We start from the raw sequence: 26853 nt of genomic DNA, 5'->3' as shown, positions 1-26853 counted from the left end.
ACTAAATGCTTTATGGAAAGACTGAATGAACCTGTGGGAAACATTTTATGAAAATATATTTCCAACATCAGTGATAGAATTGGAAAACATAATTAAAGTGATTGTTAGGTGCTGAAATAGTTTATCACCTTTATGCTGTGTTTTAAAAAGTGTTATTCCTAATGGGACTGTGTTTTGTTATTTATAATAATCTGTTTCTTACTTTTCTTTGGAATTTAAGTATGCTCTTAATTTCAGATGCATTCATTATACTTAAAAACAATGTATTACAATACTGAGATAATTGGCTATCATATGGGAGAAAAAGTGCTATATGGGGAGTAGAAAGAGATAGTTCTAGTCTCACTTATGAAAATGAAGAATTTTATGTATGAATATGTGTATTTAGTTTTTTCAATTCATTGTTTTGTTCCATACACTATTTATAAAGGATGACCACCTACCATTTTGGTGCAAATGGGTTTTCTGTAATAAGCCAATCATATCATATCTTTGGATATATACATACTCTCTCCTCTTGGTTATACTCGGAGTCCACTGCATCATGAGTTCTGCTTTTATAAAAGTATGTAAATAGCATTATTTCATAGACTAGTTGTGATGATAAAATTAAATAATTGGGAAAAATCCTTTATAAATCAAACAAAGTCTGGCAGGATTTCTAGCTACAGTAATAGAAATATATTGGCAAATCTCCTATGAAAACAAGTATAAAACTATAATATTATAGAAAATAAGTATTTCAGAACTCTGAAGTTAATTAAAGGCAAAAACAAATTGAGGAGTATTTATTTGTGAGAAACTTCCAGAACTTTATTAAAAACCAGTGAGACTCTATGGCCTCGCCTGGGGCTGCTCCCATTCCCACCCCACCCCTCCTGGCTCTGTCCGCACCTAGCATCACCAGAAACGCTAGCAACATTGCTGATAAAGGCAACTGACTGGATTTGGAGCAGAAAGTGAAAAACCACACCCTGCAGCGTAGTAAAAGTTTGTTACATAGTAAAAGTAGCAAACTAAGTTGGAAAGGAGGATGGAAATCTGATGCTCTGGCAGACTAAAGTTATAGACTTGATTGAGGAAAGTGGCAGAAAAGCCAGATATTTAAAAAGGAAATAAAGCCCAGAAATGAAAGGTTCCTGGAAGGGATAAGCAAGCTCCTCATACATCCCTGACTGACTAGAAAACAACTGAGCTGCCTAGAAAACAGAGGAAACTGAACTGGACTGGTGGAAAGTGAAAGCTTAGGCAGAATTGAAAATTGTCTAACTCCCACTCTACCCCCCAGATCCATCTGCCTTCGGGCACAAGGCATTTGAGCCTAGCCTTTGCCCCATCATTGGCTGACCAAAACTCATACAAACACATGGAAATCTGGTCTTGTGGCTAGAGGAAAAAAGAAATTTAGAGAGAGATTGAGTAACACTTTTGTTAGTTTTAAGATATATTTTTGTGGATACAATTTTGATTATATTTCTGAAAACAACTAAAATGATTTTTTAACTATGCGATAAGATTCTGAAGGTCTCCCAAAGAACTACAAAGGTAGTTCAGTCAATGTATTTTGAGTACTTAAACTTCTGATGCTACAAACAAATACATAGGGATCAAAAACTCAAATTGACAGGAAAATATGAACTTTACTCATTTTACAATGATTGACTTAAATCCCTGTAAATATGCTGAGATATAGATAAAAATTAGTATAGCTAACTAATTGGGATCACAGTCTAACTGTGTGAACTGTATAGTGCCTTGTACATTGTTAAAAGTTGGTGCTATTCTGTGACAAAGTAAAACTGCTGGTTAGAGCATCAAGACTATTAGCCCAAGAGCATTATTAGTTTTGCTATGTGCTCTGCCAGACCCCTATTGACTCCAATAGGGAAGGCACTGTGTCCAAGAGGCTGCAGAAAAGACCCAGCACCAGTGATCCAGACATAGGGATTATTGAGGACTTAAATACATGGGTGGTCCAATGGTAGCTGGGTGGAGAGGAGAATTACTACTGTTTATAAAAAGCATGCAGTTTGCATATCATTTTCATTTATCACCCTCCACCTAGCAACCTCCATTTAACCCAAAGCAAAGGGCCTTGGTTCCTTGCATGTCTATATTCCAAGGGATGGTCCAGGAGTTTGGGTGTTCTTAACAGAAAAGGGGTGAAACTGGTTGGCCCCTCCTGTTTTTTTTTTAGCTCAGATCTCCAAATACACATTCTTCTTAGACCTTAGGGTCATTCTCAGGGTATGCTTCAATTATCGCTGTCAGATGCATCTGCCATACATTATGCTCTGGTTGTAGAAAGACTTGACCTTAGTTCAACCACATTCTTTGTTCCAAGGATAATACAAAATAGTTGAATGCCGAAAGAATCTTATTATTAAAATTTTCTCAAATTGCAGATTCTTCTGATGAAAGGATAGCTATATGTATTAACTTTAGTGCAATTTTCCCCCAAAGACCAACATTATCCAAATTCATAAATGTGCATAAACAAATTCAGCTTCTTAAATTTATTTGTGCATACAACCATATTTAAAACCAATAACTGTTTTATATGCTCATTTCAAATGTTCATATGGTATCAAAGTCCTTGGTTTCTTTACAAGAGTAAAATATGTCTTTTGGATTTAACTAAGACATCCAAAAAATATTTCTCCATTTAAAAGCACAAGGCTAACATCAACTGTTAATCTGTAACCATGCCCCCAAAGAAGTTTTACAATGTTAAAAACAAACAAACAAACAAACATACACATAGGTAGAAACAGACTGCATTGCACACATGGTAATCTAAAAATCACCTAATAATTGATAATCCATTTACAAACAATCCAATATTGCATTCCCAGGTAAATGTATTTTCTTTCTGATATTCATTAACAAGAGACACTTCTAAGGATTCTGTGATATTTCTTATGTGAGTGGGAAATACTCTTGAAATGGTGGCCTCTACCCCAATCTTTTTAAAGCTGTTAGATTTATATTTTACAGCTTCAAGGGAAGTATGTTGGAGGGCATATAACAGGATTGATTCTTTTTTTTGTTTTTTTTTCATAGCCCACACTTTTAGGAGAACTTAGAGACTTTCCTAAGAAAGTCAAAGGAAAAGAAATAAAGTTTCACATAGGAGCAGGGTGACTTGATGGAAGAAGGACTTTAGACTGTATGGAAACTTTCTTGGCCTGAGAAAGAAAAAGAGGGAGAGATTTTTGGATCTAGAAGCAGTTAGAATAAGGGCTTCAGGATTTTATGGATAAAGAATCCAATAATCACCTTGGGCTCTAGGGATAGGGTTTCAAAACTCAATAAAAACATCTATAGACAAAGAATTTCAACAAAATTTTGGAGACCCACCAAACCTAAAGGGAACATATGTGTGGGATGTTTGATGATGTGTGTAGACAGACAACTAAAGACTAGAGATACTTCTTCCCTTGTACCCTAATTAATGTATAGGGTCTTGGAACCAGAACAAAAGAAAGGAGGGAACATTACAATCATTGAGTTCAAATGCAAGGGCAGCCCAAGAGAATGGAGACTCCATGACAAATCTTAAAGTTATTTATAAAAACATCTAACGGTGCTTCTCTCACAACAGAGTTTATGGACTGAGATTTGTACCTGTTCCTTACATATGTGAAGTTACAATTTGATTATGGACCATATATTAAATTACTTTGTTAAAATAGAAAATAGCAATTTTGCAAATTTAATGTAAGCATCTAATAATAAATACTCTTAGAGTAAGCATATATTTTTCCCTCTTTGTACTTATGAGTTTAAAGCTAATCATTTCTTTGCTATTTAAAAATAATAGCTGATAGCAATTTTTAGGCACTAAAACAAATGAAATGAAATCCTATTTTTAAACCTTATCACAATGTTCCAAAGACAGATTAAAATATAATAAAATGTAAAATGACTTTTCCTTAGAAGAATTCATTTAGCAAAACAAAAAAGGGAAAGAACCACTTGGAAATGATCAAAAATATTCTTTACATTCTCAATATTTGGACAGATGGAGGAAAAATTAACATGAAAAAAGCAGATATTCCTAGGACAAAAATGCTTTCAATCAGGCGTAAATTCATAAGCCTCTAAAAATTTGAAGATGAATTCACTTCATTACTCTCATCAAATAATTAGAGACGGTACAGTGATCTCTGGGAAAGAACTACTTTTTTAAAAAAGACACACTCAGGTACAATGGATTCAATTCATACAAATTATAAGAGCAAAATTTTGTTCTAAGCCACCAAGTCTAAGTTCATATATGGCATTTTACTACATTAAGCAGACATCCTCTGGTAGTAATAATAAACTTCTGAAGCCACATTGCCTCTCCTGTATCAGTGAAGACCTTGTTAACTCTCACAGAGACTATTTTGATGGCCTTCCAATTGTTTGCCTCTAATCTCCTCTAAAAAGAAAATCACATTTTACCCTATTGCCGGAGAATGTGTTAAGAAGCTAATCATGGCTCTGATGATGTCTCTGCCTTGCATAAAAACTCTCCACTGGCTATAAAATAAAGTACACATTTCCTAGTTTGACATTCAGAGATTACTAGTTTAATTAGTTTAAGCATAATTTACTATAGAGCACTAAAAATAAAATTTAAGTTTTTTTTACTAATGCTCTATCAATATATAATAATAAATTTTTGAGTAATAGAGGTACAATAATGAAAACCACATTACACAGAGATAAAAAAACATGGGCTCATTCATAAATCATTTAAGAATATAAATATTAACTCTATAGACACTAGCTAAGTAATACTCAGTTGTGTGCTGGTAAAACAGCTCTCTACAAAAAAAAAGAAAAAAAAAAGAAAAAAAAAAAAAAAAAAAGAAAGCCCTGACTTTCAGGCTTTGCCATTTTCTGTGGTATAAATACTCCCACCATGAACATTTAAAAGCTACCAATGATTAACAACTTTCACACAAAATTTAACAATTGCCTTTCACATGCTGACATAAGCTTACTCAAGCACATTGACCAATCTGGTAGATATTCCTAGGACAAAACTGGTCAAATTTCTTATTCTAATATTTAATTTTCTTAATTATAAAATTGGCCTAATAATCTCCATATCGTAGTGTTGTTCTGGGGTTTAAATGAGATAGTAATATAGTACAAAGTTCTTTTCTCCATAACAATCTCAAAATAAATTCTCAATAATGGTGTTTATTTTTATTATATTAACAAGATACATTAAATGAATTGAATGCCAGGATTAAAGAAACTAAGTATAATTTCTACACTTTAAAAAGTTAGCATGGTGACATTTTAAAGTGTAATATAAATAGAGAATGCTGTAGATCACTTGATCAACAAGGCGGATACCATTATAGAAGAATCACAAACTAATAGTGAATTGAATTTCCACATGGTAAGTTAGGCTCTGAAATTTTCAGTTGACTGAAATACAACTCCTTATGCTCCTAGACCTATTTAGATATTTATATTATCATCTTGTTTTTTGAAATTATTTGAATTTATTGCAACTGGTACAATTCGATAATATGGAAAAGAGATTGTATTGAACAGAGGCTGAAGATTAAAGAATGGGAATTAGAAAATGTTAGGGCCTTGATTTTTGCCTATGATTACTAGAAAATTACAAGTTATTTATATTAATATATTTTCTATACTTCCAACTATAGGTATTATGAGTCGTAACTGAGAGGAAGAGAACCACATCTACTACATTTAAAGACATGATCCAAGAATGGTTTCTGATACTCATTTTAACTCTGACTTAACCTTGAATAACTTTCCCTTTGCCCCTTTGTTTTTAGAATTAAAACAACTTGATTTCCAAGAAAGAAAAAGTGTGTTTTAAAGAACTTTTAGTCTTTTTATAAAATTAAAACTTTTTCTAGCCGTGTATGTTTTCAAGCAAGACTCACCACCATAGGGTGCAATCAACAGCTGAGAAACAGGGCAAAGACCTTGCCCACAAGGCATAGAGTTTATGACCTTGGCCTCATTTGCCTTAACCTGCCCTAAGCAAGTTACTGGGTCAGTACAAATTGACACTAAGGTAAGATAATGGGTGCTACTCCGATACTAAAATTATTATTTTGCTTAGTTGAAGTTGCACACCATATCTATATCATTAATCTTGGTATTTTTTTCCAAGTTGTATATACAACCACGTCAATCATATTTACTAGATAGAAGATTATTATGATAATACCAAAGATCTTTCATCCAAAACCTTGTTGAGGATAAAATTGTGATAGCATTGTGGTGATTTTATTTATATCTTTCAAGCCATAAAAAATCTCATTTTTATTAATAAAAATATTATTCCATTTACAGATGAATAACTCCTCTCTGATAAAATGACACAAAGTTTAAAAATTTGCAATAACCGTTTCAATTAAATTTGTAGGTAAAGAGTCAGTATTTTTCTTTAGTTGTTAAAATGACAACATGCTTCATAGTTTCCACAATGGTACAGATAATAGTATTATAAAAACATTGATAATTTTGCAGATTAGGAAAGAAACTGAAAATATCATCTATCATTCAGCAAACGTTTCTGAGAACTTCACTTGTACCAAGTTATGTTTAAGGAACTGAGGGCTTGACAGGGAATCAATCTCCTTATTATCTTTTCTAGCTCTCATGGGTATAGATAGTACTTCTCATGCTCATGCACAGCGTATGTACAATCACATATATTTTAAATTATGTTTTTAAGAAATATACACAGTTTTTCACCTATTTTTGTAATTCATCCATGGTAAAATATGAATTCTACTTCATTCTATTTTACTACTAAAAGAATATTTAGTTGTATACCTCTATTCCAATTTAGGTATAAATCCTCTTATAAATGAAGTTGTTTGTAACATATTGCTGTTATAATCAATGTCTCAGTGGTTATAGTTTTATATGTCTTCTTGTGAACATTTATTTTTATTTATTTATTTGTTTGTTTGTTTGAGATGGAGTCTTGCTCTGACATCTAGGCTACAGTGTAGTGGCACAATCTCGGCTCACTGAAACCTCTGCCACCCGGGTTCAAGCAATTCTCCTGCCTTAGCCTCCCGAGTAATTGGGATTACAGGCACCCGCCAACATGCCAGGCTAATTTTTGTATTTTTAGTAGAGATGGGTTTCAGCATCTTGGCCAGGTTGGTCTTGAACTCCTGACCTCGTGATCCACCCATCTCGGCCTCCCAAAGTACTGGTATTGCAGGCGTGAACCACCACACCTGGCCAAACATGTTTATAAGTAGTTACTATTGGGTGAGTGGTTACAAACGTTTTTACCTTAACTAGATATTGTTAAATTCTTTCCCAAAATTGTGTTGCCAATGTTCATCCCTATTGGCAGTGTCTGAGAATTTCTGATTGCTCCATGTTTTCCTCAACTTGTGGTATTGCCAGTCTTCTCTAATTCCTTTTCTATTTCTTTCTTTTTTTTTAAATCCTTCCTCTGTATTTCCTTTTTCTTTTTCTTTCCTCCTTTTCTTCCTTCCTTCCCTCCTTTTCCTCCTGCCTTCCCTCCTTCTATTTCTTCCTTCCTTGCTTCTCTTTCCTCCCTAATTTTCTCCCTCTCCCCCATCCCTTTATTTGTTAGACATGAAATGTTATATTATTATATGTGCTTATATTTCTAAGATGGTATGTAAGGAGGTGCAAATTTTCTTATGTTTATCGTATGTATTTTTTTCTCCAAATAGACCATCAATATGCTTTTGATTATTTCTTCAAGTAGATTCATTCTTCTTAATCTGTAGAAGGTTTCAATTTGTAAAAAAAGTATTATAGATGATACTGGTAGATTTTATTTGCTAAAATGGTACATATAAATACAAGCTGCAATGATCTGATCATTTGCCAAGAGAGAATTATAGATATTTTCCACTCACTAAATAGAAGTAAATTCAGATATCTGTTAACCACATTTTATTTCCTTTCCCTCTCCCATTACCCTAACTTCTAGCATGACATGTGTTAACAGCAATGAACCTTATGTTTTACTATGTATGTTATAAAATGTATAAGAGGGAGAAAGTAGTGCATAGGAAGGTTAAATAATTTTTCTAAGGGAATAGATCTATCCAGTGAGTAAGAGTAAGCCAGTTTAACTTAGGTTACTGGGCTTCAGAGTGTATATGCTTACCTATTTTGGCACCTGTCTTTGAAATTATCATGAAAAAATTATTTGACAAAAAACAAGAAATAAGCTAACCCTAGCAAATATTGAATCATCATTATTCTAATAAATGGATTCTCCTTTTATTATTAGATTACCTGAGCAGAGAAGATGATGAAAATGGAATGGAAAGGGTCAAATAAAGAAGAGAGATATTTAATCTATATATTTAAATATATCCATTTATTTATGATGTTGTTCATTGTTTTCTTTATTTCACCACTTCACTATTCTGCAAAAAAATAACATAAATGCAAAATTTGTAATAGTATGTTGTCAACCTATCAGGCAAGTGAAATAAATGAGACAAAACTTAAAGTATAATGGTAGAAATCTATGTTAGTAAATTTCAAAAATTAGAAGTAGAATTATTAAAGCAACAGAACTCCTGTGATTACATGTTTCAAAAATAAAAACAGGATTTGATTCCAATAAATATTCTATATTACTACATATATTTGGCAATATATTGATGAGTTAAGATTAGTATGGATTTTAAATTTCTACATTTTTTCTCAACTATAAACAAAGTTCATTATCTTATGATGAATCTTTGTACTTACTTTCAACACTGAAAATTCTAAAATCAAAAAAGATATGAGAAAATCTTATTGAAGCCCTTGGATAACCATGTACTTGTTATTTAATAATTAACATATATTTAATTATATGTGTGCATATAAATCATGTGTAATATATATCAAATTATTATGTGCATTGGTTTACTTTTTCAACAGTATTTTAAATTAACTACATTTTTACTGTTTCTCTTTTTTTTTTATTGCTTTTTCCTCATTTCCTACCTCTTGCTAGAATATTTTTCATTCTGTCTGAAAACATCCTTTAGTATTGACTTTAATGCATGCCTATTTATGGCAAATTTTTTCAGGTTTTGTTTGCCTGAAAATACCTTGTTTTCTTGAATAATATTTTCATATTCTAGATTAGCGATTATTTTATTTTTGCACATAAGTATATCATTCCATTCAGTAGTAGTGCTTGTTTTAAGATAATTTGTAAAAATAAAATTATCTCTTGTCTTGTTTTTAGCATGTTTCTACCAACTGGTTCCTTTTTATATAGGCTTCTTGTGATTCAACGAACTTCTTAAGACAGTAGCTCTTAGGTTTTACCAATTATTTTTGGTTATGTATACCGATTATACTGAACTATCTCAATTGAGGCAATCAATGCAACATAATTATTACCAAGTTTAAAATAATTTGTAACTCCTAAAGGTATAAAATATGTATATAACAACTATTTAAGAATTTTGAGCTTCACAATGTTACGTATGAAATAGAGAAAATTATATTTACTTTTACAAATCAAATGTTCATATTGCTTATTAATCTTAATGTAAAAAATCTTTATTGTGCCTGATAAATGAGTCAATATGTGAATTTAAAGCAGAGTATGTGTTTTTAAATATGACTCTTTAAATTACTAAGAGGTAATGCATCACTGTATTAACTTAAATAGCATATAGCTCTAAATATTTTACTCAAATTCAGCATCTACCAGAATATAAAAATAGTGCTTGTGTTTATAAAATGACAAATAGCCACTTGGCAAAACAGAAATTTCAATTAACTAATTATTCTGTCAATGATCTAAATCTATTTTAGTGAATATTTGATTAAAAGGCTAGATTAGCTCTACCAATAACCTCAGGTTATTTGGTAATTGTGTTTAGATTCTGTGATAGTTTATTCTATGCCTGATTTACCAGTCATAAATTGTTTATAAAACTTTTATAGAGTTTTAGCTACTTTTACTAAGATTATCTTCTTTGTGGTCTGCACATTAGTTTTGATGAAAAAATTTATAATTTAACATTCAGATTAGAGTCTTCATTCTGGAACAAGTATATTGGTTAGAAAATCACAAATCTGTATTTGAGTTTCGGTAGACTTAAAATCATTAAAATAATCAACTTTAGGCAGTTAGTATATATCTCTAAGTCACTTAAGCAGAATACCATGAAATTGCATTTCTGCTACTTTGAAACGCAAGAGTCTTTTAGATCTGATGTAAACAATATAAAAAGTAAAAATTCTAATTAACTCATTTCTGACATTAGCTTACTCAGTATTCAGAGATATTGCTTATTCTGATGAAAGAGAACCTTTGAGTTATAAAAGAACATTCTGCTATCATAATCACAAATACAATTCCCAGCGTTGTTCCATTACAGCCAGGCAATTGGTTTTTTGTTAGACTATGATATGAAATACAAGCGATATTTGAATACATTGGTCAAGTTTTCAGTTTATACATAATCACAGATTCTTATAATTGACTGGGCCTTACAGATTATACAATCTCTACATTTTTCACATGAGAAAAATAAGAATATGGGAAAATAGCCATCCTATTTTTCTTTTTTACTAATATAACACCAATTTTATTTGCATGCCAACATACTACTTTAAAATATTCATATACTCACACTACTTTGTTGAGACAGATATCACACTGATAGCTAATGATGTGTTAGCAAAGATATCTAGTGGATAGAATTCCCGGATTATTTCCTCATAAAAAGAATAGATTCAGCTCATTTTGCCTTTAGTCTTTTTTGTTTTTTTTTTCCTGCCTAGAGGTCACATGGCTTATTAGAAGTTGGAGCAGCTGACTTGCAACCAGGCATATAACATGCACATGCTAATGATGCTGGATTACAAAGAAATGTAATATCTACTTGACCAGTTGCAGTTTGGACTGCTTAGCTCTGGGCCTCTCTTTTATGATAAAAATATAATCCTATTAGGGAAACCACTGCAGCTAGCTTTCTTTTTTATGCAACTACATTTATTTTTAACTAATATAGTCATACTACTATAGTGGCATTGATAGAACTTGCACTTAGCACTAATAAGTCAATAGAATACTGTTTCCACTAAACTATATTGTCTATAAGCATTCATGTTTCAGTGGTCACACATTTGCATACCATTGATAGTAAAAACTAAAAGGATGAAAGAAGAAATATTTACAAAGCAAAATTTAATTATAATTATGATATAATAATTATGATACCTTATATCCTTTTTTTTTTTTTTTTTTTTTTTTTTTCTGAGACAGAGCCTCATTCTGCTGCCCAGGGTGCAGTGGCTGCTCACTGCAACCTTGAAGTTCTGGGTTCAAGTGTTCCTCCAGCTTCAGTCTCCAGAGTAGCTGGGATCCAGAGTAGCTGGGATTATAAAACATCCAGCTAATTTATTTTTATTTTTTATAGAGACAGGGTCCTGCTATGTTGCCCAGTCTGATCTTGAACTCCTGGCTTCAAACAATCCTCCTGCCTCGGCCTCTCAAAGCATTAGGATTACATTCATGAATCACCCCACCCAGCCTTATATATATTTTGAAGAAAACAGAAGAGAAAAAGTTGAGTTTTAGAATAGCTTTTCTGTGAAATGTTATACAAATTCTTACTCCCCTGAGTAAATAATCATTCTTTTCTATCAGATGATGCTTTCCGCTTCCCAGTTATCTCCTTCCCCTAGACGAAGAACGCTGAAGTCACCCCAGTCTTTTCCTGCTTCTTAACTTTTCCAATGATTTAATTATTTTTCAACCCTTTTACTTATTTCTCTCAGCGTTTTTCAAATGTATGGTATCCTCTTGACCATGGGTAGTCAGACCTTCATTGCTAATGAACTAAATCATTGCAATTTTATTATCTCTAGTATTCTTGCTTTCAGTATTTTCCTGATCTAACATATTTTGCATAATGTTGCAAATTAAAAACCTTTCTGAATGCTAACTCTAATTATGTCAACATATCCACTTTATGTCACACTCAAAAATGTACACACACTACTGAAAATTATAATCTAATATTGGTTTGTTTTTATAAGACTATTTAACCATTTCAGACATACATATCTTACTATATTAATTTTCCATTCACCATCACTGATTTATTTACCACGATTATTTTTCAACCACTTTGTAAATCCATCCAAAGTAGACTCTTCCTCATTCTCTGCATATGGATTTGAATTTTCTACCTCTTTTTCTAGGTTCCCTCGATTTGTCTACATAAAACGCTCTTTCATTTCCCTATGTTCAAACATATAATACCTCCTTCATAAAGCATTTCCTTATTTTCAAATACTTTGATTAAGAATAACATATTCTTTCAATAGATTGTTTTTTACAATATTAGTTTATTTTGTCTGCTCATTTTACTTACTGATGAAACTAGTATTTTCTAACCTGTTTAAAGAGCACTCAGAAATCCATATTGCATGTAGCATTTCACAAGAAGATTTAGATACCTGAGTAACTAGCTTAAATAGATATTCTCTAAACTTACTTATATTTTATAAAGATATATTGGCATCAACAATACAGGGTACTTATCAGACAGAAAATAATGTCTAAAATACAGCTTGGTCTATAAGCATCTTTAACAAAGAGATGCTTCTGCTCTCTGTGTTGGAAGTTAGGTAGCTTTGGGTTTCAGGAGTCTGAGAAAAGGCTAAGGGCCTTTGTAGATGCAATGTCTACAGATAATTTGTTTAGCTCTGCAGTAAAGAAAGAATCAGATGAATTCTGCCATTCACTTGTTTTCTGTTTGGGAAAATGGTGACAATGGATGATGAACACAGAGGTAGCATGATAATGGGAGGTTTCCACATCTTCCTGGAGTGCTGCTGTTAAAAGAGACTCTCCTTTCACATCCCTCTTTTTACCTCCAATCACATGGTACTGAATGCTCTGTATTCACTTATCTTTAAGACATGAATAAAAGCATACTGAGAAAAATGTTTTCAGAAATGGAGACAAAAATTTTCATTAGTAAAGTTTGGCAATTCGTTTCTGTGCTTCATAATGTTTTGTGCATACTGTTGCATTTCTGTGTTGTTCGGCTCTGTGATTACCATATTTCATCAACTCTTAGCTAAATTTTTTTACATTTTTCTAATTGAGCTATTAAAATATGTCCTATAATCACAATTAGAAAGTTTCTTTACTACACTATATGAGAGATACTCTATGATGCTGTTGTCATTGATTTCACCTAATTTAACTTACCTATCAAAGGAATTTACACTTATCTGATTATCACCTCACTTCAACTATTTCCATGTTTAGCACCCAAATGGAGTATAATGTTAATTTAAATGTGAATTTCTACATGTACCATAAAATGTTTTTTCAAAGATGATTAAGATAAGAAACCAATTTGTATTATATGCTTAGAATATTATCCAGTTGCAAGGAATACAACTGATAGTAAATAAATTGATAACTCTCCTTAAATAATACAAGTTTTAGAGATAGGAGAATTAGGTGTAACTATTTCATGAATCAAGAAGGAATGCCATTGAAGTACCAAACTGTTAAATGTCTCCAGGAAATAAAGACCTGAGAGAAATGCTACTTATCATAGCCATTTATAATACTATCAATCCTAAAAGTTTAAAAGAGGGCAAGTGAAATATTTTTTACTAATAACAGAATGATGCCCTAAATTCTTACCAATCACAAAATTAATTTAGAAAAAATATAATCTAAATATATAGAGATCTTAGATTCAAATTTTGATTGGAATACAGGGTAAAAGAAGTATATATTTGCATGAATAAATAAATGCTGTTTTCAGGTATTTTTTTTAAAAATTCATACCTTATACAGTGTTTCTTCTCTACCCTTAATCTGAATTAAATCAATGCAGAATCTTAGAATAAACATAATTTGTTATTAAACTGGATTTAACATATTTGAGAATAGATAATATATCTTGTTCATGTATATATGTCAAGGCCTATTATAAACCTTGGTGCCCAAAACATGAAAAACAAATGGTTTTTGGTTTCTTTTGGTTAGTTTATTTTAGAGACAAGTTCTTGCTCTGTCACCCAGGCTGGAGTGCAGTGTCATGATCATGTTCACTGCAGCCTTGAACTCCTGGACTGCAGAGATCCTCCCACCTTCGCCTCCCAAGTAGCTGAGACTGTAGTCTCAAGCCACCATGCCCAGCCAATTTTTAAAATTTTTTGTAGAGACAGAGTCCTGCTACATTGCTCAGGCTGGTCTCGAACTCCTGGCCTCAAGAGCTCCTCCTGCTTCAGAACCCCAAGGTGTTGAGATTACAGGTGTGAGCTACCATGCCTAGCCACAAATGCTTTTTGAAAAAATATTAATGTAGGAGAAAAACATAGTTTTTTATGAAAAAAGTGTTATGTGCCCATCCCAACATTGTTTTTATTTGTTCTTTATTTTTTTTGGTGTCCCATTAAAGCACTTGGTATGTTTATCTTCATTTCTGCTTGTTTTGTAAGTTTTTTGTTTGTTTGTTTGTTTGTTTGTTTGTTTTTGAGATGGAGTTTCACTCTTCTTGCCAAGGCTGGAGTGCAAAGGCACGATCTTGGCTCACAGCAACCTCTGCCTCCTGGGTTCAAGCCATTCTCCTGCCTCAGCCTCCCGAGAAGCTGGGATTACAGGCATGCACCACCACACCTGGCTAATTTTGTACTTTTAGTGGAGATGGGGTTTCACCATGTTGGCCAGGATGGTCTCCATCCCTTGACCTCGTGATTCACCCTCCTCAGCCTCCCAAAGTGCTGGGATTACAGGTGTGAGCTACCACGCCAGCCAGTATTTTAATTCTTAATAAGTAATTCACATTACTGTACTATAGAGTCAATTTTACTTAGAGTTACAACACTTTTATTTATTTCAGTGTTCTTTTTTCCATCCTTCATTATTGAAAATCCAGTTAGGATACTTTCTCTTCTGCCTCCATAACTTTCCTTTATTATTTCTCTTAGTGCAAGCAGGCTACCTATACATTCTCTTTTTGCTTCAATTTTAATTCATATTCAGGTTTAAATATACTTTAGGTGGATATCAAATTATAAATTGGCATTTATTTCTTTAAAGCATCTTAAATATATCACTTATTATCTACTGGTTTTCATCATTTCTATTTAAAAACAGATACCATTATTATTCCTGCTCTTTTGAAGATAATCTATTTTTCTCTGAATGCTTTTAACCATTTTCTATTTGTTTGAATATCAGTAATTTTACTAGAGTTTGCCCCAGTTTTATCTTTTTGTATTAATTCTTCCTGTTTCTGTACCTTTTTTTGTTTTTATTTCAATAATAGGAGTTTTTTTTTTTTTTTTTTTGTCTGAGACGGAGTCTCACTCTGTCGCCCAGGCTGGAGTGCAGTGGCCAGATCTCAGCTCACTGCGAGCTCCGCCTCCCGGGTTTACGCCATTCTCCTGCCTCAGCCTCCCGAGTAGCTGGGACTACAGGCGCCGCCACCTCGCCCGGCTAGTTTTTTGTGTTTTTTAGTAGAGACGGGGTTTCACCGTGTTAGCCAGGATGGTCTTGATCTCCTGACCTCGTGATCCGCCCATCTCGGCCGCCCAAAGTGCTGGGATTACAGGCTTGAGCCACCGCGCCCGGCCATATTAGGAGATCTTGAACAGTGTCTTCAAATAGAACTTACTGCCTCCTTTTGTTTCCTCTTCTCCTTCTGGGACTCCAATTGGAATCCTATAATTTTTCATTCTGTGCCATGAATATTTTATAATCTTCTCTATATTTTTATTCATGTTCACTTCATGTATTCATCTGTATATGTGTGTGTGTGTATATATATATGTGTACATATATACACACATATATATATACACACACTGACTTATCTTTCATTCTATTAATATTTTATTCAGCTGTGTCTAGTAACAACTCCTCATGAGTCTCAGTTGAAATCCTGGAGTATTTTCCAGGGCTCTTCCTCTTAGTTGGGACCTAAATAATATGTTTTTTCTCTCTTTCAGTACTATAAGACTGCCCTGCTGTCAATTTAGCTCCTTAGTTCTTACTTTCAGCTTGCTTACGTAGCTTCTCACACCCTACAGATTAGATATTAAGAACCACTCTGCAAGCAAAGAATCACATGGTGTCAGGTCCACCTTTTCTATTGATGCCTTGGCTCTGAGATCTTTGTATTTTAATTCTAAGCTACTGTGGAAACCTTGAACTCTAATTTTTGTTTCTACAGTTCTGAGTCACTTCAAAAAGCTCTGAGCCTCTCCATTTTACTTGGCTTATGGGCCCTGTGCTGCTGACAAGTTGGCAAATGCCTCCAGAAGAGAAGTGGCAAACAGGGCTGAAGTCCTTTCGTTGTGTTTTTCCTCTCTGGGAAATTTAAGGCTTTGAAGTCCTGACTGCCTAAGTTGCTTTCCAATATCTTCAAACAGCAGTTTTCATTTTTAATCCAGTGTTTATGTTTCCTCATGTTGAGAAATGTCTGATATAAGCTATTCTACCATAACCAGAAAATGAAATCCCTGTAGTTTCCAATCCAGTTTTTAAAAGGTGAGTGGGAATAATCAACAATGACAGTCAATTTAAGAAAACATTTTTAACATTATAGTATATATAACTAACTCTACAGAGCTTCAGGAAAATCAAAACATATGCTTTTGTGACACATGTTGCTTTTATAATTAACAATAAAGTGTATGTTCTGGTGTATGGATAAAATAATTATAATGTGTAATGAGGAAAAGATACACATCACTAGAATAAATCAATGTTTTTTAAAATTTCTAAATCTATTTAAAGAGTTCACTAGTTTCAGTGACCTAAGTTTATTAATACGCTAATTGCCATCTTGATGTGATCAAATAAGATAGATTTTTAAATGCCATCAAACACTGATATTTGCATGTAATCTTCCCTCAATTATGTTATGGTCTTTGCTTTCTCATAATATTTGATTAGGTCTTTGTATTTTGTATTCACCCTTCACCATGCAATGCTTAAGCTTACCTCAGCTAAAATCAGAAACACTGTGACATGCTTTGCTCATTCTGGATGAATATAGGTTATTTTTTGCCTTTAGATTTCAACCTTTAGTTTGCATTTTGCTGATAGCTTGCACACTGCAAGATGGTACCTTTTTTTTTTTATTTATTCTGCTGAGAGACACATTGTATGAAAATGGATAAGGTTCAAGTGTCAAGTCTCGTTTTGTTATTCTAATCCTCCTTTAACTTCTTAGAGAAATGCCAGTTTGAGGGGGTTATATTACGAGGCTCATTTCCTTTTGGTATGGTATAGTCCAAAACAGCAATTATTGCTGGTTTCTTTAGCAATGCAAATTTAGTGCTGAATATATATTTTAAATTAGTGAAAATAGAAATTACCTTAATTTCTGTTACTTGAGCTATGTGACCCATGTAAAATAGTTTTCTATAAAAATGATACTTATTTGATGAGCTTTTATTTATTTTGTAAGCTTATCAGCAGGGAGTTTTAAAATCTATTTAAACTTACACTAAAAATAAGTATTTTAATATGGATATTAAATAATATGTTTTAAAATTCAAAATATATTAAAAGAAGTCTTGAAATTAGGGATGTTGGAAAGTTAAGAATGAGTTTGAGCCAGGCACAGTGGCTCACTTCTATAATCACAGGAAAGATTGGAAGATCATTTGAACCTAGTTGAAAACCAGCCTGGACAATATAGCAAAGGCTTATCTCAAAAAAAAAAAAAAAAAAAAAAAAAAAAGGCCAAGTGTGGTGATACATGGCTGTAGCCTTGGGAGGCTGAGGCAGGAGGATTCCTTGAGCCCAGGAGTTCAAGCTGCAATGAGCTATGATAGATGGCACCACCGCACTCCAGCCTGGGCAAAAGAACAAGATCCTCTCTTTAAAATAATTAAAAAATAGCATTTGACTTTCATGTTTTATACACCAATATTTATAGTAGGGCTGGGTCACAGAGAAAACCCTATCTCTAAATAAAAAGAATGAGTTTGTAGTTTATAATATCACTTAAATGAGTAGACCTACAAAAAAAGGAAAAGAGGATGTGTATAATCATTTAATAAAAATATTGAAGCATAATTATTTGAAAAATATAAAAATTAGAGTAGTTACAAGTTATATAATTGGAGTAGTTATAAGTTATATATGAAATATGAAAGATGCATGAAGTTTCTATGAGATTATGAAATGTCTATCAAAAACCTTAACTTTGACACTATTTTCTTCATTGTTCAGTCCAGAAAGGAAAAATGTATTTCCTTCTGGATACTTAGGGGAAAAATTGCTTTAAGAAAATATATTCTGGATATAATTTTGACAAATTGATTCTCTAAGAGATAAATCTTTGTTATTTAAAATACTAGCCTTCCTCAACAAAGTTGAAGTAGGTCAGAATAACACCAATTTCTTGTATTTCTTAATACATAATACTTTCCAATTAATACACATTTTTCACCTACTATATATATATATATATACATATATATATATATATATATATTTTTTTTTTTTTTTTTTTGAGACGGAGTCTCGCTCTGTAGCCCGGGCTGGAGTGCAGTGGCCGGATCTCAGCTCACTGCAAGCTCCGCCTCCCGGGTTTATGCCATTCTCCTGCCTCAGCCTCCCGAGTAACTGGGACTACAGGTGCGCACCACATCGCCGGGCTAGTTTTTTTGTATTTTTTCAGTAGAGACGGGGGCTTCACCGTGTTAGCCAGGATGGTCTCGATCTCCTGACCTCGTGATCCACCCGATTCAGCCTCCCAAAGTGCTGGGATTACAGGCTTGAGCCACCGCGCCCGGCCTCACCTACAATATTTTATTCCTATGGCAATCATGTACTGTATTAAAATTGCGATTTTATAGGTCACTTTTATTGCTTAACATTACATGGGCAATAGAGAGCACAGTCTAGAACTGAATCCATATTGTTTAACTAGGTTGTTTTGCACTTCATCACGATTAACACAATTAACTAAAAGTTAATTAAAGCCTGAATATCCAGTTTGGGAACTGGACAATGAGTATATATATATATATATATATATATATATATATACACACACACACACACATGTATACATATATATGTGTATATATATATGTGTGTATATATCTCTCTCTTTGATGCATAAGATTACAGAGTGATCATGAATAGTTTTCTTCTTTGCAGCCCCATATGAACTTCATCTTATAATAATTCTTATGCATTTTATCTTATATGGCTAATTCTGTTCTCAAGTGGAGGGCAAAGCAGGGACTACTAACTTACATGTTGATGTGGAGGATGAACATGCTTCCAAGTACCTGTTTACATTTTCATTATCTACTCCACTTTCTTTCCCATACATACATTTATTTAGATGAAAATAAAACTATTTTATAGTAAGAGATAAGTCTTTACTATTCTGATAGACTACAACAGCTTTGGTTGTCTTGTTTGCCATATGGAAATTATGTTCCTAGAGCACATTTTTAATTCCTGAGTCCTTTACTTAAAATCTTTATCATCTCAATTATCTATTAAATAAGAGCTATCACATTATTTAGAGGTCCTCAAAAACCAAATAGCAATGTAACAGCAAATTAGGATTTTTTAGTCATTCCCCTCCATTTCCTCCTGTTGCTTTGACCATGCTTTTCCCTCTGTATGACACATCCAACTGCATGTTATGTCATATGTGTTCCATGAACTGTCTCCCCACTCGTATCACCTTCTCTGACCTACTTTTAGATATATTTTTTGATAATACTTATCACCTGATGTGATATATATTACAAATATATATATATTTGAAATTTAAAACTTAAAATCTCAAATCAAATTTAACTCTTCAGTAAAAATTTGACTTATTTTTTTACACATGCTGTTGGTGCATTATTAATTCTGGCTGAATGTGCCATAATTCATCATGAAAGAATTACTTGGAGACATAAAGAATGCATTAAAGATCAGCTGCTATATTGCTGAAAGCAATGCATCAGGGCATGCACATGTTAGTATGAAACACAGAACTGATTAATTGCATATTCTTGTTACGGTAATTTCATAATTTTATGATAATTGCCATCAATTCAAGAGCAGACTGTGGCATTTCCTTTATGCAATAAACTTTTCCATATAAGCAAGCAATAATTAAGTTATTAACAGATATTTCATTTACTACAGTTTGGGAAATCTCAAATTATAAGTAATGTATTAAAGTTACCAATACTAGTAAAAGTCCAAGTCTAACTCTCATGATTTAGGTAAATTATGTGAAAATAACTGAAGGACCAAAGGTTTCAATATTTTTAATATCTTAATATTTGAATCATTTTACTTTTAAAATTTTATTATATCTACATAACTATTTTATTATATATAATTAATTCTCATTTTGCAGATTGTACTTTCACATTACCGCTCAAATCCTGTCTCTAATGCAAGATAATGATGGGCCATGTGAATAATGAATGAAGCTGGAGGCAATTCTGTGAAATATTCTTGACCATCCTGTATTTACTGGATAATAATTTTTTTAAGTGAAAATTTGAAGAATGAGAAAAAACTCATGACAAAGTAAAACAGCATGAACTTTCTTATTATTACTCAATATTTAACAAATATGTGTCTGTTTCTTACTTTGTTCCAGGCACCATGCCAGGATTATGTAGTAATAATAATAAAAATTGCTCCTTAATTCAAATAACTTTAAGTACAACAGATTAGGATATACACACATATGTTACCCATGAATTTACTGGAGATATTACTAATTAGAATCCTCAATTTGTTTAGTAAATTACCTATAGATCAATATTTTATTAGCATTTAGTTTAATTAACTATTTTAGATGCTGGCAAAATATGATTCCACTTAACTAGCCAAACTAAAATGTAAGGAGAGATTCATTATCCTTATCTGATAAAAAAAAAAAAAGATGTTTATATTAGCCAAGGTAATTAATAACTGGAAGATAGCTCACAAGTTAAATTTAAGAGCTAAGGATTATATTTAGTTATTCTGACTTTACACCAGGGGTCCTTTTACTGGGTAAAATTTACTGGGTAATTACACTACCTTGATTCTCTTTAAATTTTCAGGCATGATTCCTGTAATTGTTTCTCTTGATGTCACATAAATTCTAGTAGAGTATGAAATGATAAAAATTCTGAGATTTTGGTTCAAAATTTAATCATTCATTATTTTTTTAGAACGGTATTATTTTTCTTCCTTTTTTCAATTCAATAAATGCTAATTAATATTTTAATATTTATTAATATTAAATTATATTAATTTTATATTATAAAATTAAATTAATATAATATTAATATTAATAATTAGCTAATTAATAATTAATATTTAACCTGTTACCCATTACTCATGCCCTCTTTAACAATAATAACATCAAATTTGCACCATGAGATGGGATGGGATGATTCACGTGTCAAAGGAAAACTCAAAATTTTGAGCCATGGATGCCTTTACCTAGATTTTGAAGGATGGAGCTTCCTGGAGACTGAAGCATGAGACCTAGGAAGAGGGCTGCTGCAAAAGTGGAAGCACTGCAGAAAAACCACACTTGGGTAATGCTTAGTGGAATCGTGAGGGTGGGGCCACCCTCAGAACTCCACACTGATGAAGCCACTTGGAAGCAACCCCATTCATTTTAGGAGGACTGAAGGCAATTGACTCCGACCTATGAAAGTGTGGCATGGGCTGAGACCAGTAATATCACGGGTGTGGGGCTGCCTAGAGCCATGGGGACCCAGCCCCTACTCCAGCATGTCTAAAAGGTGAGACATTTAGTCAAAGATTATTCTAAAGTCTTAATAGTTATTTTTTTCCCTATTAAGTTTTAGGCTTACTTGGAACCTATTATCCCTGCCATCTTTTATATTTCTCCTTTTTGGAATGAAAAGGTGTATCCTATGCCTGTCCTACCATTGTATTTTGAAAATGTTTAAATTGTTTGATTTCATAGACCCACAGCTGGAAGAAAATTTGATTCAGACTAAATTGCATTGAGTTTCACTCATATTTGATTTTGATGATATTTAGATGAGAATGGACTTTAAATTTTTGAGTTAATGCTAAAATGAGTTAATATTTCTGGGGCTACTGGGATGAAATGAATTTATTTTGCATGTGAGAATGACATGAATTTTGGGGAGGCAAGGAGAGGAATGCTATGATCTAGATGTTGTGTCCATTCAAATTTGTATGTAAACGCTAACCTCAGGGTGATGATTTAAGCAGTGGGGCTTTTGGGAGGTGATTAGGTAATAAGTGCTCCACACTCATGAAGGGAATTAGTGCCCTTTTATAAAAGAGGCCTGAAGGAGCTTATTGACTCCTTTTGCCATGTGAGGACACAGCTGGAAGGCATCATCTTTGCAGCAAAAAGTAAGCCCTTACTAGACACCGAATCTACTGGTGCCTTATCTTGGATGCTCTAGCCTCCAGAACTCTGAGCAGTCAATTTCTGTTTATAAATTACTCAGTCTAAGATATTTTGTTATACCAGCAAGAATGGACTGAGATAGGCACATAATGGGGAATTTGCTTAAGGTTCAGGTACTTTTATTTTGATTTATTTTATAAAAGGCTCTTAAATGATGAGATAGTGGACAAAATATATATAAATATTCATCTATAATATCCTCAACTAAGTGTCAAATATGAATGGCTTTTTTGTAGTTAGAAAAAAACTCTAACTGAGGACTTTGTATTAACTATCAAAGTTGAGTTCAAATGCCTTTTAATTAGCAAATGTTGCATGCTATCAAATACCAAAATAGCATTGCTTTTTTTCAGAGAATCCAGTGTTATTTTAGTTTTCTGTGCAAATGAATGTATAATTTTATTTTATTTTATTTTTTATTTTTTATTTTTTTTTTTTTTTGAGACGGAGTCTCGCTCTGTCGCCCAGGCTGGAGTGCAGTGGCCGGATCTCAGCTCACTGCAAGCTCCGCCTCCCGGGTTTACGCCATTCTCCTGTCTCAGCCTCCCGAGTAGCTGGGACTACAGGCGCCCGCCACCTCGCCCGGATAGTTATTTGTATTTTTTAGTAGAGACGGGGTTTCACCGTGTTCGCCAGGATGGTCTCGATCTCCTGACCTCGTGATCCGCCCGTCTCGGCCTCCCAAAGTGCTGGGATTACAGGCTTGAGCCACCGCGCCCGGCCGAATGTATAATTTTAAAGGATATTAAAGGATAAACCACTTTGAGGCTTTTGTTTTAATTAAAGATTAAAATAACATATATGGTTTAAAACAAAACAAAGAAATATTCCAGTTAAGAATTTGACAACCAGGTAAAAATCTAAATTAATAATATCAGGCTGAGCACAGTGGCTCATGCTTGTAATTCCAGCAATTTGGGAGGCCGGTGTGGGTAAATCATCTGAGGTCAGGGGTTCCAGACTGGCCTGGCCAACATGGCAAAACCCAGTCTCTACTGAAAAAAAAAAAAAAAAAAAAATTAGTCAGGCATGGTGGCACATGCCTGCAATCCCAGCTACTCAGGAGTCTGAGGCAGGAGAATCCCTTGAACCCAGAAGGTGAGGGTGGCAGTGCGCTGAGATCACGCCACTGCACTCCTGCCTGGGTGACAGAGCAAGACTCCATCTCGAAAATATATATATACATAAATAAAAATAAAGTAACATCAGAGGAAAAATTATTGTGCTATTTGCATTTCATGTAATATTTGGAAGCAGTAAAATAATTTTGAGGGAAAGTCAAACATTAGCAGGTTCTTTGTAAGAATACAGATTTTTCTAAATCAAACTCAATTTTGAAATTATGAAAAAATGTAAAAGAAAATAAATATTTTAATACACTTGTTTACCTTTTATATTTTTGGTCTTCACAGCATGATGATATATCTTATATATGTAATAATATATATATATGACATATATGATGATATTATATATATGTATATTTGAGGTAAAAAGAAAACTAGCAACTGACTTTTTTTTTTTTGAGACAGAGTTTCAAAAAAGGGATTATCCTGCCTCAGCCTCCTGAGTAGCTGGGATTACAGGCACCTGCCACCACTCTCGGCTAATTTTTTTTTTTTTTTTGTATTTTTAATATAGACTGGTTTTTGCCATGTTGGCCAGGTTGGACTCAAACCCCAATCTCAGGTGATCCGCTCACCTTGGCATCCCAAAGTGCTGGGATTACAGGAGTGCGCCACTGTGCCCAGGTGCAACTGACTTTTCGTATTCTCTTATTATTAGAGAGTTCTTTTTACAGGAGCTATAAACAAATACTCAAAAACAGACTTGAAATAGTTTAATGAGAAGAAATAATTGGGCCAAAATTTCTTTGTTTGATTAGCCTATATCTATGTTAATGTTCTCCTTCTTTAATCACATATTTGTATGTTTACTTAATCTCTGCTTTTTAGCAGTAAAACCAGTAGACAGTAAGACTTCTTCAAATTGCCATAGTTTTTAAAGACTTTCAAATCATGAGTTGGATATGCATTACACACAAAAATAAAAATTATATATCTCAAAAATATATTTTTTTCAAATCCTAAAGTCATATGTGAAAGCTCTACATAAACAGAACAATAATGTATATATGCTGAATTATTGCATGATAAAAGACCGTGGTATAATCTTGTTTTGTTAAAACATATGTATTTCTGGGTCTACATGGTGAAAAGAGCAAAATAACTTTACTTTATCCACTCGAATTCATAGATATTATTGATGAAATATTAACTATACCATTTACATTTTTAAAAAAGATTTTAAATGCTAAAAGTAAAAAGATACATACTAAAAAAGCAAGGTAGCAAAAAGCTGAACCCCCGTGGAGCCTGGGACTGATATAAGAAGCACATATGAAGTTGGGGTGTGGTGGGGAAAAAAGCTTCCTGCATAATCTCTACAATTCAGGAAAACACCTGATACTATAATCTCATAGGAGGCATAATAATAAGAAACAGACTGAAAAATAAAAGCAATTGAGACATGGGAGATCAAATGCAAGTTTTCAACATAAAACTATTAGGAATTACAGAAGGATAAAAGAAGAAAGAAAGAAGAGATGGCTGAGAGATTTTTGAAAACAGATTTTTTTTAGGATTAAAACCAATTAAAATTGATTTTTGAGGATATATGTCTAATAATACATATACAATAATAAATTGTTTATTATGTGTCAATTACCTTATTGTCATTACCTTAGGTGAATTACCTTTGCTCATCAAGTTGAGACAAAGCCGTAAGTGTGTCACTTTGAATGTACAGAAGCCTAAAGTAAATGCACTCACAAATAATTAGGATTTGATCTGCCTCATTTGTGGTTGCAAGATCAAGACTGCTTACCTGCAGAGGATAAGGTCCTGGAACAAATGGATGGCATAGTGCTTCTTACAGCAGATTGGAAGCTATTCCTTTAGTAATGAGCATATGATGGAGAGACCGCCAGGAAACCTTCAGTATTTGAGAGGTTCAACAAGCAGAAAATCTAAGGAAATAGAGATTAAAGAATTATATGGACAACAGTCTGTAATAACCAAGTGCAAAATACTAGTTTTCTGTACAGGGAGAAATTAAAATGGATGACATGGAAATACTGGAATTTTAAGATATAATCATTGAAGAAAAAATTTTAGAACTTTCAATAGGAGTGCTAAAGAGTAGACTTAATCTCTCTCAGGAAAAATTAATGAATTGAAACCAGAAGAAAATGAAAGAGCTAGCACTGGAGATCCTAAAACCAAACCTATTTGGTTTGAATACTTTCCCTCCCTTTCATCATCCAATTCTCCATCTATAAAATGAAAATTATAATACGTTTTGCATTTTTGAGTTGATGTGAATGTGTCTTTTTAAAATGTGAAGAGCAGTATCTGGTACTGAGTAGGTACGCGATAAATTCCTATTTATCCATTGCATTACTATAATCTCATAGGAGGCATAATAATGAGAAACAGACTGAAAAATAAAAGCAATTGAGACATGGGAGATCAAATGCAACTTTTCAGCATATATCTAGTAGGAATTACAGAAGGATAAAAGATGAAAGAAAGAAGAGATGGCTGAGAGATTTTGAAAATATATTTTTTTAGGATTAAAACCAATTAAAATTGATTTTTGAGGATATATATCTAATAATACATATATAATAATAAATTGTTTATTATGTGTCAAGCATATAGAGTAAACAATGCCTTGGGCATCTGCCAGTGGAATTAAGTTGGGTTGTCAAAGTAAGCATTGTGTGTATGGAAGTAGGTTGATACCTTCATTAATTGTGATTGATCTTCTAGCTTTGGGTAAACAGTTTGGAGTTGATTTTGAACTTCTAATCTAAACCTTTCATGCTTTTTTCATAAAAGGAAGTTTGGCAAAAAAAGCCTCAGTGTCTAACCTCAAGTGTTCAAATCATGATTATAATACTTTATAATTCTGAGATATTGTACAAGATATTTAAGCTCACGCTGCCTAAGATTTTTCATGTCACCAAAATTTTCATTAAGGCAGTATTGATAATTTGGATATTACACGTGTACAGATTCTAGAACAGGGTTCTATTCATAGTAGGTGCTCAATAAATTAAATATAACAGTCATAAATGTAATGGCTCATTTGAAGAACATTTTAACAAATTTTGTATTTTTTGTGATAATATAGTAAGCTACAAATAAGTTAATATATACAGTAAGTTCTCAATGTCATTGATAGGTTCTTGGAAACAGCAACTTTAACAAAAACAGCATGCATCAGGCCCTTGAATATAGTCATTTCATTCATTATTTCATTATAATGCTAAAAGAAAAACAATTGGTTTTATTATATGTCCTTCCACTTAAAGTCAGTTTCCAAGAACCTGTTAACAACGTTAAGTGAG

This window comes from Rhinopithecus roxellana, chromosome 10 (assembly GCF_007565055.1).
Source record: "Rhinopithecus roxellana isolate Shanxi Qingling chromosome 10, ASM756505v1, whole genome shotgun sequence".
Classification (NCBI taxonomy): domain Eukaryota; kingdom Metazoa; phylum Chordata; class Mammalia; order Primates; family Cercopithecidae; genus Rhinopithecus; species Rhinopithecus roxellana.
The sequence above is the reverse complement of the archived record's forward strand: the minus strand, read 5'-3'. Positions refer to the sequence as shown.